The 15,966-nt window shown below is 48.3% G+C and overlaps 1 pseudogene; it reads left to right on the forward strand.

Moving 5' to 3' along the window:
* The first annotated feature begins 3,373 nt into the window (after positions 1 to 3,373).
* Positions 3,374 to 8,140, forward strand: LOC104675231 (annotated as a pseudogene).
* The last annotated feature ends 7,826 nt before the right edge of the window (positions 8,141 to 15,966 follow it).

A 15,966-nucleotide genomic window follows, 5' to 3' on the forward strand; every position in this document is an offset into this window, starting at 1 on the left:
CCATCTGATGCTTGATGTCCACCTTAGTCCTGGGTGTCTACTGGAGACCTCATGTCCAACTAGAGCTTAGGAACCCACTGGGGGCTTCGTGTAAACCTGGGGACTGGTATGCAGCTGGGTCCTAATGATCCCCTGGGTCATATTATTCACCTAGGGCCTGGTGTCCGATTGGGGCTTGAGTGTCAACCTTAGGTCTTGTGTTCATCTTTGACCTGGTGTCCACCTGGGACTTGGGTATCAACCTGAGGACTTGGTGTCCAGTTAAGGTGTCATGATCACCTGGGGACTAAATGTCAATCTGCGGTCTGATGTAAACCTCTAGTTCAGTATCCACCTGGGCCTGGTCTTTACCTGGGGCCTGTGGTCTACCTAGGCCTTGCTGTCAACCTGGGGCCTGAAGTAAACTGCTAGTTCAGTATCTACCTGGGGCCAGATATCTTCCTAGAGACTTATATTCCCTTTTGACCTGATGTCCACCTAGAGACTTGCTATCCATCCATAGTCTGATGCTCACCTGGGGACAGATGTTCAACTGTGGCCAGAAGTGCACCTGGAGTCTGGGCTTCCACCTGGAGCCCGATGATTAGCTGGTGCTAGGGTCTACATGGAGAATGATGTCCACCTGAAGTTTGATGTTCACCTGGGGCCTGATACCCTCCTGGTGCCCAAGTATTCTTATGTGCCTAATGTCTACCAGTTGGCCTGGTGTTCATCTGAGGGCTTGGTGTCAACCAGTGGCTTTATGTACACCTGGATTCTAGTGTCCTCCTGGGGCCTTACACCTACCAGGAATCTGGTGCACCCCTGGGGCCCAGTATCCACCTGGAGTCTGGGTGTCCACCTGGAGCCTAATGTGGAGCTTGTACTGAGTGTCAGCCTGAGGTCTGATGTCTACTTGGGGCACAGGTATTCACCTGGGGCTTGTTGTTTACCTGGGGACTAATATCAACCTTGAGCCTAGGTATCCACCTGGGGAAGAGTGTCCAGCTGCAGCCAGATGTCCATCTATGGCCTGCAACATGGTTATTATCCTAAGGGCTTGTCCATTTTCACACTGTTATAAAAAACTACCTGATATTTGGCAATTTATGAGGAAAAGGGGTTTTAAATTACCCGCAGGTCTGCAGGCTTAATATGGAGCAGGACTGGGAGGGCTCGGCAAACTTACAATCATGATGTAAGGCCAAGAGGAAGCAAGCCCTTTTTACCACGGGGGAGGAGGAGGCAGAGAGAATGGGGAAGTGCTACACACTTTCAAATAACCAGACCTTGTAAGAACTCTATCATGAGAACAGCAAGTGAGAAGTCTGCCCCCATGATTCAATCACCTCCCACCAGGCCCCTTCTTCAACATGTGAGGATTACAATTCAACATGAGATTTGGGTGGAGACATAGAGTCAAACTATATCAGGCCTGATGCCCACCTGGAGTCGTGTCTACCTGGGGCCTAATGTAGACATGAGGCTTGGGCATCCACCTAGGACCCCATGTTAAGATAGGGTCTGGAGTTCTTTTGGTGTCCAGTGCATACCTGGGGCCCAGATGTATATCTAGAGCCTGATGTTTCAGATGGAAACTTGGGCCCCAGGTGCTCATCAGATCCTAGGTGAAAACTCAGGCTTCAGGTGCACATCAGGCTCCAAGTGGACACATAGGCCCCAGGTTGATACCAAGATTTCAAGTGGACTCTGGGTCCCAGAAAAACACCCCACCCTAGGTGGACATCTGAACCTGAGTAGACATCAGGCCCCAGATGGACATCTGGCCCCAGGCAGATTCCTAGGCCCCAGGTGAATACTCAGTCTACAGCCCTAGGGGAATTCAGTCTTAGGTGACTAAGGACTGGTGTTTCTCTGGGGCCTCATGTATACCTGGACCCTGGGAATGCACATGGAGCCAGATGTCTATAAAGCGCCTGAGTGTCCACTGGGGCCTGAGGTTCACCAGCAGCTGGTGTCTGTGTGTCATCCTGGTACCTGATGCACATGAGAGGACTAGGTGCCCACCTGAGGACTGGTGTTCATGTGGAACTGATGTTCAGCTGTGGCTTGATGACCAACTGGGTCCTGATGTCCTCCTGGCACCTGCTGTCCACCTGGGACTGCATGCTTACCTGGGGCCCGGTGTTCCCCTGCGGCCTGGTGTGCACCTGAGACCTGGAGTCCACTTGGGGCCTGATGTACACTTGCGCCTAGTATCCACTTGGGGCCTCATATCCATCTGGAACATCATGTCCACTTGGGACCTTGTCATTACCTAGGGACTGGCTGTCCTCCTGGTGCTTGAGTGTCCTCCAGGGGCCTGTAGTTCTCCTGGGGCCTGGGTGTACATCTCTGGCCTGATGTCTACCTTGGGATGGATGTCCACCTGGGGACAGATGTTCACTTGTGGCCTGAGTGTCCACCTGGTGTCTAATGTCTACCTGGGGCCTGGTGTTTCTCTGAGGCCTTATATCCATCTGAGGCTTTGACATCCATTTGAGGCCTGATGTCTACCTAAGACTTGGTGTTTAATTGGGGCACAGATTTCTTCCTGGAGCTTGATGTTCATCTGGAGCCTGAAGTTCACCTATGCCTGTTGTCTATCTGAGGCGTATGTGTCAACCTGGGGCCTGATGACCACCTTGAGTTGAGTGTTCACCTGGGGCCTGATGTCTGCCTGGAGTCTGGGTGTCCACATAGGGCCTGATGTTGGCTTGGGACTGAAGTATTTACCTAGGGCCTGGGTTTTTACTTAGAGCCTGACTTCTACCTGGTTCATTGTGTCAACCGGGGGCCTGATGTCCACTTAGGGCCTAGGTAAGCTCCTTATGACTAAAGTCCACATGGGGGCTGAAACCCTCCCAGACCTTGTGTTACCCTAGGGCCTAGTGTCCACCTGGGGCCTGCCTGCAACCTGGTGACCCCCTGGGGTCAAGGTATCCACCTTGGGCCTGATGACCAATTGGGGCTTAAGGATCTACCTAGAGACTGGTGTCAACCTGGAACCTGATGTCCACTTGGGGTCTGGTGTACACCTTGGGCCTGATGTCCACCTGGGCACGAGTGTACACTTTGGGTCCAGTGTGCCCCTGAAGCCTGAGTGTCAAGCTGGGTCTTGATGCACACCTTTAGTCAAGTGTTTAACTGGGGCCTGATGAAATACTGGGGACTGATTTACACCTGTAGACTGGGTATCCACCTGGGGCCTGATGCCCACCTGCAGCCAGATGTCCACCTGGCACCAGATGTCTACCTGGAGTCTAGGTGTCCACCTCGAACATGATGTATTCCAAGAGACTAGGTATGCGCATTAGGCCTAGGGTCCACCTGGTTCCTGATATCTACCTGAGGCTGGTATTCAACTGGGGCCCGTGTGTTCACTTGGAGCCCGATGTTCATTTGGAACCTGGTGTTCACTTCTGACGTGGGTATCCACCTGGATCCTGATGTTCAGCTGGGAGTGGATATAGACCTGGGACCTGATGGCCACCTATGGTATATGTAACCCAACCACCTGGGGCCTGCTGTTCACCTGGGGCCTGATATCCACCTGGTACCTGTGTGTCAATCTAGTGCCTGGTGTCCACTTGAGGACTAGGTAGACACCTGAGGCTTGGTGTTCACCTGGGGCCTGGTGTTCTTCTTGTACTCAGTGTCCACCTGGACCCTGCATATCACCCTATGGCCTAGGTGGCCACTTGGAGCTTTATGTGCACCTGGGGCTTGAGAGTTTCCTAGTATCTGATGACTACTGGGGCCCAGGTGTACGTTGGGCCCATCCACGTGGTACATCAGCATCCAGGTGTACACCCAGGCTCCATGTGGACACCAGGCCAGGAGAACTCCAGCCCTTATCTGAACATCAGGTCCTAGGTGGATGCCCAGGCCCCATACGTACATCAAGCCCCAGGTATACACTGGACTCCAGGTGAACACCAGCACTCAGTTGGATACACACACTCAAGGTGGACACCAGGCCCCAGGTGAATTCCTACATACCAGGTGAACGTCAGGTCTCAGGTGGACACCTGGACCCCAGGTGGATACTAGGCTCTAAATCAACACCAGGTCTCAGGTTGTCCTGAGGAACCATGTGGACATTAGTCATCAGGAGGTTACCTAGGCTCAAAGTGGACATCAGGCCCAACGTCGACACAAGAACTAGTTGAAAGTCAGGCCCCAGGTAGATACCCAGGCCCTAGGTAAATACTTAGGTCCCAAGATGACAGCAGGCCCTATGTGAATACTCAGAACTCAGGTGGACATCAGGCCTCAGGTGTACATCTGAGTTCATCTGGACTCTGGTGTTACAGGCCCCATGTAAACACCAGGCCTTAGGTAGATACCCAACCCCTAGGTGGATATCAGAGCTCAGATTGACACAAAGACCCCGGTAGACATGATGTACCAATGAATATCCAGACCCCAGGTAAATATCTAGGCCCCAAAATGACACCAGGGTCTATGTGGACACACAGGCCCCAGGTAGGAAACAGGCCCAAGGTGGACACTGGACTGGACATCAGGTCCTAGGTTGACAACCTTGCTTCAAGTTGACACCAGGCCCCAAATGAACAGCTGGACACTAGTCCCCTGGTGAATATGTAGGCTCAAGGTTGACATCAGGCCCCACGTGAACACAAGACCCCAGATAGACACTTATGCCCCTTATGCCCTAAGTGGACATCAAGCTTCAGGTGGTTCCCCAGTCCCAAGGTTAACATCAGGACCCAGATGGACACCAGTTATCAAGTGGATTCCTAGTCCTGAGGTGAATATCAGGCCCTAGGTGGATACCTGGCCCCAGGTGGATACCAGGATCCTGGTAGACCTAAGGTCCAAGAAGACACTAGAACCCAGGAGTACATTAGGCCACAGATTAACACCAAGGCACCAGATGAATACCAGGCCAACTTGTGGACATCAGGCCTACGAAGTGTCGTTGGGTCCCAGATGGATATCAGGCCCCAGGTGAACATCCAGCACCCAGATGAACATCAAGCTTCAGGTAGACCTCATGCCCCAGGTGAACTCCAGGCTCCAGCTGAACATCAGGCCCCAGGTGGATGCCCAGGTTCCAGGTGCACATCTGACCACAGTTGGACATTCAACCCCAGGTGACTATCAGGCCCTGAGTGAATACATGGTTTCCAGGTGGATATCAGGTCAAAGGTGAACATCAGTCCCCCAGTGGACATTAGGCCCAAGGTGGACACTGAACTAGAGGTTTATATCAGGCCACATATTGACACCTAGTCCCAGATGAACATCAGGCCCCAGGTGGATACCCAGGCTCCCAATGAATTTCAGACACCAGGTTGACATTCAGGCCCCCATTGCTCATTTGGCCTCATGTGAACTCAGACCCCAGGTGCACATGATGTCTCAACTGGACACCAACCCCTAGTTTGATACTCAAGTCCCATGTGGACACCAGGTCCAAGGCTGACACTCAAGCCCTAAGTGAACACCAAACTTTAGGTGAATATTCAACCCATGTGGTCATTAGGACCCAGCTGGATACCAGTCCCCAGGTTAACACAAGGCCCCTGGTGGGCATCTAGGCACTAGCTGGACATCAGGCCCTATGTAAACACCCAGCTCTCAGGTGAACACTGTGCCCCAGGTGGACATCAGGCCCTAGGTGGACACGGGGTCACAGGTGGACATCTAGCCCCTGGTAGACATCCACTCCCAGGTGGACATAACCGTTTCCATGGATAGACCATTCCCAGGTGGCCATCAGGCCTCAATAGGATGGCAGTCACCAGGTAGACATCAGGCCTCAGATGGACACCAAGTTCCCAGATGTACAGCAGGCCTCAGCTGAACCCCAGACTCATGTGGACATCAGGCCACAGGTAGACACCATGCCTTAGGGAGATACCTAGCTTCAAGTGGACATCAGACCCAAAGTGGACACCCAGTCCCCAGGTGGACAATCAGGCCCCAGGGACATATCAGGCCTCAAGTGGACACCCAGGCCCCAGGTTGGTATCTAGCTCCCAGGTGATCACTAGGCCCCAGGAAGACACCAGGCCTTAGGTGAACAACAGGATGCAGTAGGTCATCAGGCCACAGCTAGATACAAGTCCCTGGTGAACATAAGGCCCCAGTGGGACATAGATCTAAGGCAGACATCAGGCCCAGGTGAACATACAGACCCGAGGTGGAATTCACCCTGAGGGGAACATTTGGTCCCAGGTGCACATCAGGCCCTAGGTAAATACCCAGTCCCCAGGTGAACATCAGCCCACAGGTCAACCACAGCCCCCAGGTTGATACCTGGTCCCCAAGTGGCTACCCAGTCTGCAGGGTAACCTTAGGCCCATGTAGGACCTCAGGCACCAAGTGGATTCCTAGGACCCTGGTGAACATCAGGCACAGGTGTCCAAGAGGCCCTGGGGAAACATAACTGTGTACAGGTAAGGAGTTGACCTGTGGGGAGGGTGAGCAGTCAGCAGCCCAGTTGGGTCCTGAGTAGGTCTTCTGGAAGGAAGAGGCTGAGGGGATGGAACCTGAAAGAAGCAACCTCACTTCCTTGGTGACAGACCCTAATGGAACTTAGAATTCTGGTAACCAGGCCAGGCACGGTGGCTCACACCTGTAATCCCAGCACTTTGGGAGGCCAAGGTGGGCAGATCATGAGGTCAGGAGTTCGAGACCAGCCTGACCAACATGGTAAAACCCCATCTCTACTAAAAATAAAAAAATAAAAAAATAACTCGCTGGGTGTGGTGGTACATGCCTCGTGCTTGTAATCCCAGCTATTCAGGAGACTGAGGCAGGAGAATTAATTGAACCCAGGAGGCGGAGGTTGCAGTGAGCCAAGATCATGCCACTGCACTCCAGCCTGGGCAACAGAATGAGACTCTATCAAAAAAAAAAAAAAAAAAAAAGAAGAAGAAGAAAAATTCGGGTAACCAGGCACCCACATCCTAGGATCAGCCCCGTAGCCAGCTAACTTGGTGGGAGACTCTCAAGAGAACAAGATGTCCTCGTGCTGCATCCCCACATCTCGAGACTGCTGCTTCAGGAATGGCGGGAGTGAGAGCCTTTCTTTTACAACGATGCCCATGTAGGCTCATCCCTCACCCCAGATGCCTCTGGCCATGTGGCACAAGGCCCCCCCAGGTACCTACCACAGGACAGGAGTCACCAGGTAGACAGCAGGTCCCAGATGGACACCAAGGCCCCAGATGGAGCTACTAGGCCAGAGGCCAGGCCTCACCAGTGATCCCACCAGGGCCACAACTGCACATTGTCCTTGTCCAGCTGGAGTCTCTGGAACTCATTGAGACACAGGCACATGGTGAAGTCACCTGCAGTCTGGAAGACTTTCCAGGTTGATGTTTTCAGGCTGAAATTCCTTTAAATTCAGTGAGGTTGTTTTCATGTTTGGAAATTCCAGTGGAAAGTGAGTGATGTTGGTGACCTTTCTCCTTTTTCAGCTCCTGCTTCAGGTGCAGAAATACAGCTATTTCCAGTGCCAGCTATTGAGCCAGTGCCAGCACCAGGGGAAGGGCCCCTCCAGGGAGAGTGCTGGAGCTAGAGGCAGCTCAAGAGCCCTCCTGCCCCTGCCGTGGGACTGCCCAGGACCAGCCCAGTGAGGAGCTGCCTGACTTCATGGCACCTGCTGTAGATCCACCAGCCTCAGCTCTTGAGCTGAAAGTGTGGCTGGAGCTAGAGGTGACAGAGACGGAGTGACCAGCACAGCTCCAGCCAGCAGCTCCCTCACTGCTCCCAGTCCAGGGCTCAGTGGAAACCATGGAGGCAGAGACCAGGATGTGCAATCTGGGCTCCTCTGCCTCACTGGAGAGGGACTTCTCTCATTCAGCAGAGCAGCAGCCCAGCTGCTGAAGAGCCTGCTGCTACTGCTGCTGGGGGTGTTTGCTAGCCTGCAGGAGAGCAGGAAAAGGAGCCTGTAAGCAGTGGTGCCAACAGGTCCTCCTGCTCCCAGAGGCGGCCTCCTCCTCTAGGCATGGAGGTTTGCCCTCAGCTGGGTCGTTTGCCTATAATGTGCTGCCCAGGATGGGCTCTTCTTGACAGGAGGACAGGGGGTGAGGAGGCCAGGGAGCCTCTCCAAAGGAAGCTTTCCAACTCAGCAGCTACACCCCAGAATCTCCATGCCTCCACCTGCCCAAGGATTTATCCATAGCGCAACTATGAATTTCAAGTTTCTACAATAACATTGAAATAAAGTTTGACTTTTTGAAACTTCCATGACTTCTTTCACTCCCTAATACTGTAGAAGGTGTTTTTGAGGCGATGTTGAAAACCTCTGCTAGTTGTGGGTTTTGTTGTGGTTTTTTGTGTGATTAAATTACCACCTGATCAAGTGATATTGAAAACCCTTCAGGTATGGCTTTTAGAAGACTTTGACCTACTTTTGCTTGTGTTGACTCTCCCTCCAGCTTTTTGGAAAGAGGGATCACGTAGGTTCATTTCTCAAGCAGATCAATCACCTTTTGCCATCAAAGTTTCAGCATCCATTTCCAAAATTTGGTATACAAGTTGATATGTTGGTGTTTTTAACTAATCTGGGGTTAAAACAGAATGCCATAGACGAGGAAGCTTATAAACAAATTTATTTCTCTCAGTTCTGCAGGTGGTAAAATTCAAGATGAAGTGGTCAGCAGATTCCATGTCTGGTGTGGGCTTGCTTCCTGGTTCATAGACAGCCATGTTTCTACCATGTCCTCACATGACAAAAGGGATGAGGGAGTTCTCTATGGTGCCTTTGATAGGGGCTACTAATCCCACTCCTGTGGTCCCTGCCTTTGTGATCTAATCATCCCCCAAGGCCCTACCTCCAAATATCATCACATGGGGAATTAGATTTTAACACTTGAACTTGATGGGGACAATAACATTTGGTTTATAGAATCAGGTTACCCAGAGCCTTGTGCACTCAGAGGAAATCCAAAATCTTCTACAAGTATTTGCTGGTCCCCTCTGGGCTTAGGGAAATCTTTAATTGCAGCTCTTGATTCAGCTTGGTCCAAGCTTAAATTCTACATTTGCCTGCATAACTTATCCATGGGACAGAGGGAAGTTTAGATGCAACTGACAATTTGAGTTTTAGGACAATTGATGGAAGAAGGCTTGGCATCTGGATGATAAGTGGAGGGAGAATAGAACAAAGGCGCAGAAGGAGAGTGAGCACAATGAGAAGGGGGAAGAGGGACTTCTGGTCATAAGGGCCAACTGGAGGTCCGGGAAGGTAATGTTCCTTGGATTTTTAACTCAGACCACATATCACATCAGAATCACCTGAGGGAGACATTTTCAATGCATATTCCTGGGTTTCTTCTCTTGGAAATTTTTATTTCTTAAATCTTGAGTTGTGCCAATTTATCTGTATTTATCATAAGAATTTTGGATAATTCTCACTTATCCAGAACTCCAGGTGATATCTCACAAGAGAGACTGCTACACTGTGGTGCATTGGCAAGACTGCAACTTTAAGAAGTGTGATTTTTATTGCTGCTGAATTATTTTATCTCATACCCAGTTGAAAATAAAGGTTATAAAGTGCTTTGGTTGAACACAAAGTCCTCTGCTGTAGGGAACATCTTCAGCAGCCACACTAGCAGAGGGATGGGTGGTAATGGTGGAGTGGATGGCTCTGCTTCTGACAGGGTGTCTGTTTATGTGTTAAACAAAATAGCATGGTATATATTTCATTAAGAAATCTGCTAAAAAAATGAAATAAAATAGGTTCATGTTCTTAAGAGCCACAGTATTTGCTATGGCAGCAATACCAAAAGGCTTAAGTATCAAAAATGTACATAGTAGTTACAAACATTTTTGCATAAATAAAACAATGTGAGTATCTACATATGACAATAACTCATGCAAAAAATATTTTTAACTGAGACAAACCATTTTATACACAACAAATGTTATCACTGTATTTTGAGGTAATATATTGTTTGTATATAGATGTTATAAATAATAACTTATTTAAGTTATTCATCATTTATACAACAAATAATTCTTCGGAATCTACAAAATGCTGGGTTTGTTCTAGGCACTGAATCTACAAATTGATTTAAAATATAATATTTGTTCTTAGAGTGTGATAGATTAAAAAATACAAAATAGGCCTGGCAAGGTGACTCATAACTGTAAGCCCAGCACTTTGGGAGGCTGAGGCAGGTGGATCACCTGAGGTGAAGAGTTTAAGACCAGCCTGACCAACATGGTGAAACCCCATCTCTACTAACAATACAAAACTAGCCGAGCATGGTGGCGCATGCCTGTAATCTCAGCTACTCAGGAGGCAGGACAATCACTTGAACCCGGGAGGTCAAGGTTACAGTGAGCCGAGATCACATCATTGCACCCCAGCCTGGGCAACAAGAGAAAAACTGTGTCTCAAATATATATATATATATACACACACACACACACACATATATGGTTGTACTGCTGAAAGCAAGAGTTACTAATAAAAAACTTCAGGAAAACTAGTGTGATTATTTTTTAAAAAATGGATATTTTAATACAGATCTCTTGTTTTTTCTTGTGGAAACAAATGACAAGATGGAATTTCTGGGTGTTTGGTATCTGAATACTTAATTATAGCAGATATGGTCAGTTTTTCAGAGACATTTTGCCATCTTACTTGCCCATCAGCGACTCAGAAGATGTTATGTGGAACAACGTTCTCTCCAACAACCTCTAGTATCAGTTTTTGTAAAGTCTGTCAATTAAAGGGGTGTTTTTTTGTTTTTGTTTTTGTTTTCTGAGACAGTCCCACTCTGTCACCCAGGTTGTAGTGCTGTGGTGTGATCTCGGCTTACTGCAGTGTCTGCCTTCCAGGTTCAAGTGATTCTCCTGCCTTGGTCTCCCAAATAGCTGGGACCACAGGTGCCCCCCACCACACCTGGCTAATGTTTGCATTTTTAGTAAAGATGGGGTTTCACCATGTTGGTGAGGCTGTTCTCAAACTCCTGACCACAGATGATCTAAATGCCTCAGCCTCCCAAAATGCTGGGATTACAGTCCTGAACCACCGCACTTGGCTGGGTTTTCTTTTTCTTTTCTTTCTTTCCATATATATACACTTTAAGTTCTGGGATAAATGTGCAGAAATGTGCAGGTTTGTTGCATAGGTATACATGCGTCATGGTGGTTTGCTGCAAAATGGGTGTAGGTTTTGCAAGTAATTGTTATATTATTAAAAGATAACAGAATACCTAGCTAAAAAAAAACGTGAGGAGGCATTGATGGGCACATGTTTACCGAGTACATCCTGACTTCAGAATTAAAACTAATCCAATTTATGCCTCTGCAGTCCAATAACATTTTTCCTTAAGAATCCAGAGATCAGACATTCATTTCAGCCACCACTCCAATATGGTTCTACACCTACTCACTCCAACGAAGCTGCTTATATCAAAACATAAGTGCTATCCATATTGTTAAATTAGAAATTGAACCGTAACTCCTCAGCTTTTAATTTATGTATCAGCAGCACTGCACACAGTTAATCTCCACCTCCTCTTCGTGAAACTTTTCTTGATAGAATTCCAGAACACTTAACCTACTTTCCCCCACCACATTTTTGATAATTACCCTTAGTCCTTTTGTTCAGGTTTCATCTTTACTATTTTTTAAATGTTAGAGAACCATTAGGTTCAGGACTTTGACTTCTTATCTTTCTTATCTTCGCTTTCTTACTAAATTTTGTGTCATTAATTTCCTGAGAGTTCATATTACACCTAAACTCAGGACACTACACCCAACACTCCCTGACTTATCCACTTGGATGTCAGTCAGGAATCTCAAAATTAATTATGTCTATATGGAACCACTGGTACTCCCCAAACTTGCTCTTCCCCATTCTGTTTAATGGCAATTCCCATTTTATAGTTTCTCAGCTCAATATACTTGGTGTCCCCTTTTAATTCTCTCTGTCTCTGTAGTTCTGTCACTCTCTTTCTGTATCTGATTCTCTCCCCTTTCTCTCTCTGCTCACTGTCACTTTTGCTCTCTCTCCCTGTTTCACACACACACAAAACACATACAAACACATACACATATTTTCAGATCTGATGTGTATGGATTCCTGCAAGCTTTACCTTTAAAGTATAGTAATTCCAGATGCTGTTTCCAAATTCACCTTCCCACCCCCACCACTTGGTAACTATAGCGCTTCCCTCACAAGGCCAAGACTCTACTGCAGAGATTTCTTAGGGAAACAATGACAACTATTATACATTCTTATTTCAAGGACCCTTAAAATTATAGGATTGCCATATTTGATACTAATTTAAGCTTCTGTCATTGCCCTTTCTTCAATCCAGTCTCCACACAGCAACCACAATACGCAAGAAGTCTCAGCCATATCACCACACTCCTGCTTTAATGTCCCTACTCCATTGCTTCTTTTCTCCTTCATAACAGTTTAAGTTTAATGAAGCTGTGCAACTTCACATATTTTTCCATGAGCTGGAGATCACTTGGTGTAAGGTAAATGATCAGTAAATATTTTCAAATAACAGAATCCATGAATAACAGCTTTGTTTCTTTAAGAGTACATTTACTTTTAAAAATCAAGAAAACAGATTGGTCAAGAGAATTCTGCTTGTTTTGATTTGTTATCACTTGATTAGTTTAGCTGTGCTTAGTATAAATTTTGGGGGGTTGTCAGTGCGGAAAGCTGACGCACTTCCTAAACTTTAAAATGAAAGGCATGAAATTTAATATTGCCTCTGGCTCAAGCCTATCCAGCACTTGGGAGCCGAGACGGCGATACGGGTCAGGAGATCGAGACCATCTGACTAAACACAACCCGTCTCTACTTTAAAAACAAAAAAAAACTAGCGGGCGATATTAGTCCAGCTACTAGCTGAGGATAGGAGAATGGCGTTAACCCGGAGGCGGAGCTGCATTAATCGGCCTGCACTCCAGCCGGGCGAAGGCAAGACTCGTCTCAAAAAAAAAAAAAAAAAAAAAAAAAAAAAATCGCTCTTTATCGAGCACAAAACACAATTTTAAAATATTTTTATTACTAAAGAATACTTTTTAAAGTTATTCATGTCCTCATTATGGTTTATCCAACTTTCAAGAACATTTAAAATATAGTTTCAACTCATCTAAGAATATCTTTGTGTTCCACTGAATAGCCTGCCAAATAATAAACATTAAGCAGTATAATCCTCCTCACAAACATTATTTAATTTGGTTTAATTAAACATAGATTTCCGATTGTGCAACTCAATAATTTCATTCAGGGGTATAATATATTCTACTTGACCTTTGCGGGGTTTTCATATCATGTATTTGTCATTGAAATTGGTTTTTGATATTTGAACCACAAGTTTATAATTGTATTGTTGGTTAGACTGGTCTGTAGAATCCTTTGTTTTGATTCTGTGATTTATTCATTAGAGAGCAGCTGTGCTACTGTAAATTTTGAGGTCAAAAGCTTAAAACATTTTATACATTTTAAAACAAAGTGCATGGCATTTAAATACCTATTTCTTAAAATTTGGAAGAAAGGTTAACACCATATAAACCCAGAACCTGTATTTTTAGATTAGTAGCATGTAGACATTTTCAATTTCTTCTAAAGTTGGAAAAAATAAACATTTTGTATTCATAGAATTCTTGATAACAGAAGGTAAATACTTAACTTTCACTTAAAAGAAATTTGGTTATATTGGAAGGAAATTTGGCTAATAGAAGTTAGAAACATTTCTAATTAAAACAATAATTTAAGATAAATAATGCTCAAAGAAGAGTGGTCGTTGTATTTATTCCAGAGAGAGGAAGTTTATCCTGATCAGGCTGTAATAACGTGGTAGGTAGAACTGTTGGCGTGGACACCCAAGCAAGGAAGGGAAGTTAGTGTCTCAAGGGGTCACACTGAGACGGAAAGGGGTCAGGGCCCAGACTGTTGATGTCACCTGGACTCAACCACCATGTCTCAAAAGAAGAAATGATCTTCCCCTCCTAGTGTTGAGCCAAACCAGGAGCTTGGCAGTGTTGCACACAGGATAGTCCTTGCTGGAGACATGTGGAGACATGTTTGACAAGTTGCCGAGGTGCCTGACTGGGCCAGGCCCTTGTCAAGAAATGAGTTTGCATCCTGAGGAAGCCTTTTTATTGGAAACCTGACAGGGATCCAATTTCCCCTTTGCCTTAACCCCACAGGAGCACAGTAGACAGGAAGGAGGTCACCCAGGTGGCTGCTCCTGCTTGGCCCCCACTTCCCAGACCATTCCAAGCAGGAAGAGCCACTGAGCCAACTCCATGGACTGTCCACATGGGGTCTGGACCCAGCCACCCTCCTGTGCCTGGCAGGTAGCCTCTGGGCCATCACAGGACCCATTGTGTGGTGATCAGTGGCCCACCGCCTGCCCTCCTGGCAGGTGCAGTTCACAGGTACTGCCCCAGGCCTGGCACAGTGGCCTTCCCAGCCTGGCCCAGGAGAGTGGGCATGAATGATCCTTGTCTATGCCCCTTCGGGCCATGTGGGTTTGGACACTCACTGCAGAAGTCCCTCTAGGCCCCTTGTCAAATGAGTTATGCGTGACTTGCTTAGCCCTCATGCCCAGGGTCGGGGAGGAGTGGAGTCTGCACCCTAAATCCCCTAGGGTCTGAAGGCAGTCTCCCGGGAGATCTCTGTCCTCTCCAGTGACATAAGCTTCCCACATGGCCTCAGCTCTCTCAGGTGACATCCTTCCATGGTGACTCTGGCTCTTGCAGGAGGTGGGCTACCACAGGGACATGAGCTGCCTAACTGCCATCCTCCTCCTATATCTGCCGGATGAAGACACCTTCTGGGCACTGGATTAGCTGCTGGCCGAGGAGAGACACTCCCTGAAGGGTAGGTGGTCAGCTGCTCCCAGGCCCTCACACAGTCAAGCCATGGGACAGCCACCCTGGATGGGCAATCCTGGCTTCCAGGCAAGGCACCTTCCTTGCATCCCAGCTTGTTAGGAGCCTTCAGGACATCCCTGCTGAGGGTCCCCCAGGAGCCCAGAGCTGAACAGGGACCCTTTCACTTCAAGGCAGACACCTTTCATCTCCAACAGCAGAGGGCATTGTGGCCTCCCCCTGGCCACCCCATGTGTCCCAGAGCCACAGCCCTCCAGCCCTGACTTCGTACAGGTGACTGTCACTTCCCCAAGAGTTCTCCTGCCTTCCAGCTGGCCACACACCCAGCTGCCCTCCCAGCCCACATATGGGCCAATGAAGTTGAGATGGCAGTGGCTGCCCATCCCATGTCCCCAGGCCCCACCCCATGTCCAGGAGATGGCCATGTAGCCCCAGGCACCCACCCCATTCCCTCCACTGGCCACTGCCTACCTCAGCCCCGCCTCACAGCCTCAAAGGCAGGCCTGCCCTCCTGGCACCTCTACCCAGTATGCTGCCATGCAGTGCCTCCAGCTAGGGCCCACCTCCCTAGATCTGAGGCCACATGGTACGGTTGCCTGATGGAAGGGAGGAAGGCTTCAGGGTCCAAGATCTCCTGCCACTGCCCAGTTCTTCCAACTGACGGCTCCACATCTTGGGAGTTGGCTCTGATGCATGATGGGTCGGGAGCTTCCCAGTATTTTAAAGCCCCAATACTGCCCAGCTCTGGAGGTTCCTATCCCACCAGGAGCAGGCATTACACAAATCCTTCCCAAAGATCATGCGGCACCTGCTGAGTGTACTACACCCTCACCTCTTTCCCAGAGGCCCTGGGTCCCATGGGGCAGGGAAACAGGGGAAGATGGAGCTCCTCAAGGGGCTGACAAGAGGCTGAGTCCCAGCCACGGCCTCAGCCAAGATGCGGATTCTCCATGGATTTGGAGTTGAGTTTTCTTTTCCTGCCCTGGAGGAGGAGGCAGAGGTACTGGGATGGGGGCCGAGCTCCAGCTAAGCAGGGTTAGGGGAAGTGTGTCCACCAGGAGTCTGTGCATGGGGGAGTTGTTAGGGAAGCATTGGCCACTGCTCAGTGTTCTGCCCCAGGGCAGCTCAGGG

The sequence above is a fragment of the Rhinopithecus roxellana genome, unplaced genomic scaffold (genome assembly GCF_007565055.1).
Source record: "Rhinopithecus roxellana isolate Shanxi Qingling unplaced genomic scaffold, ASM756505v1 contig5535, whole genome shotgun sequence".
In the NCBI taxonomy this organism is placed as follows: Eukaryota; Metazoa; Chordata; class Mammalia; order Primates; family Cercopithecidae; genus Rhinopithecus; species Rhinopithecus roxellana.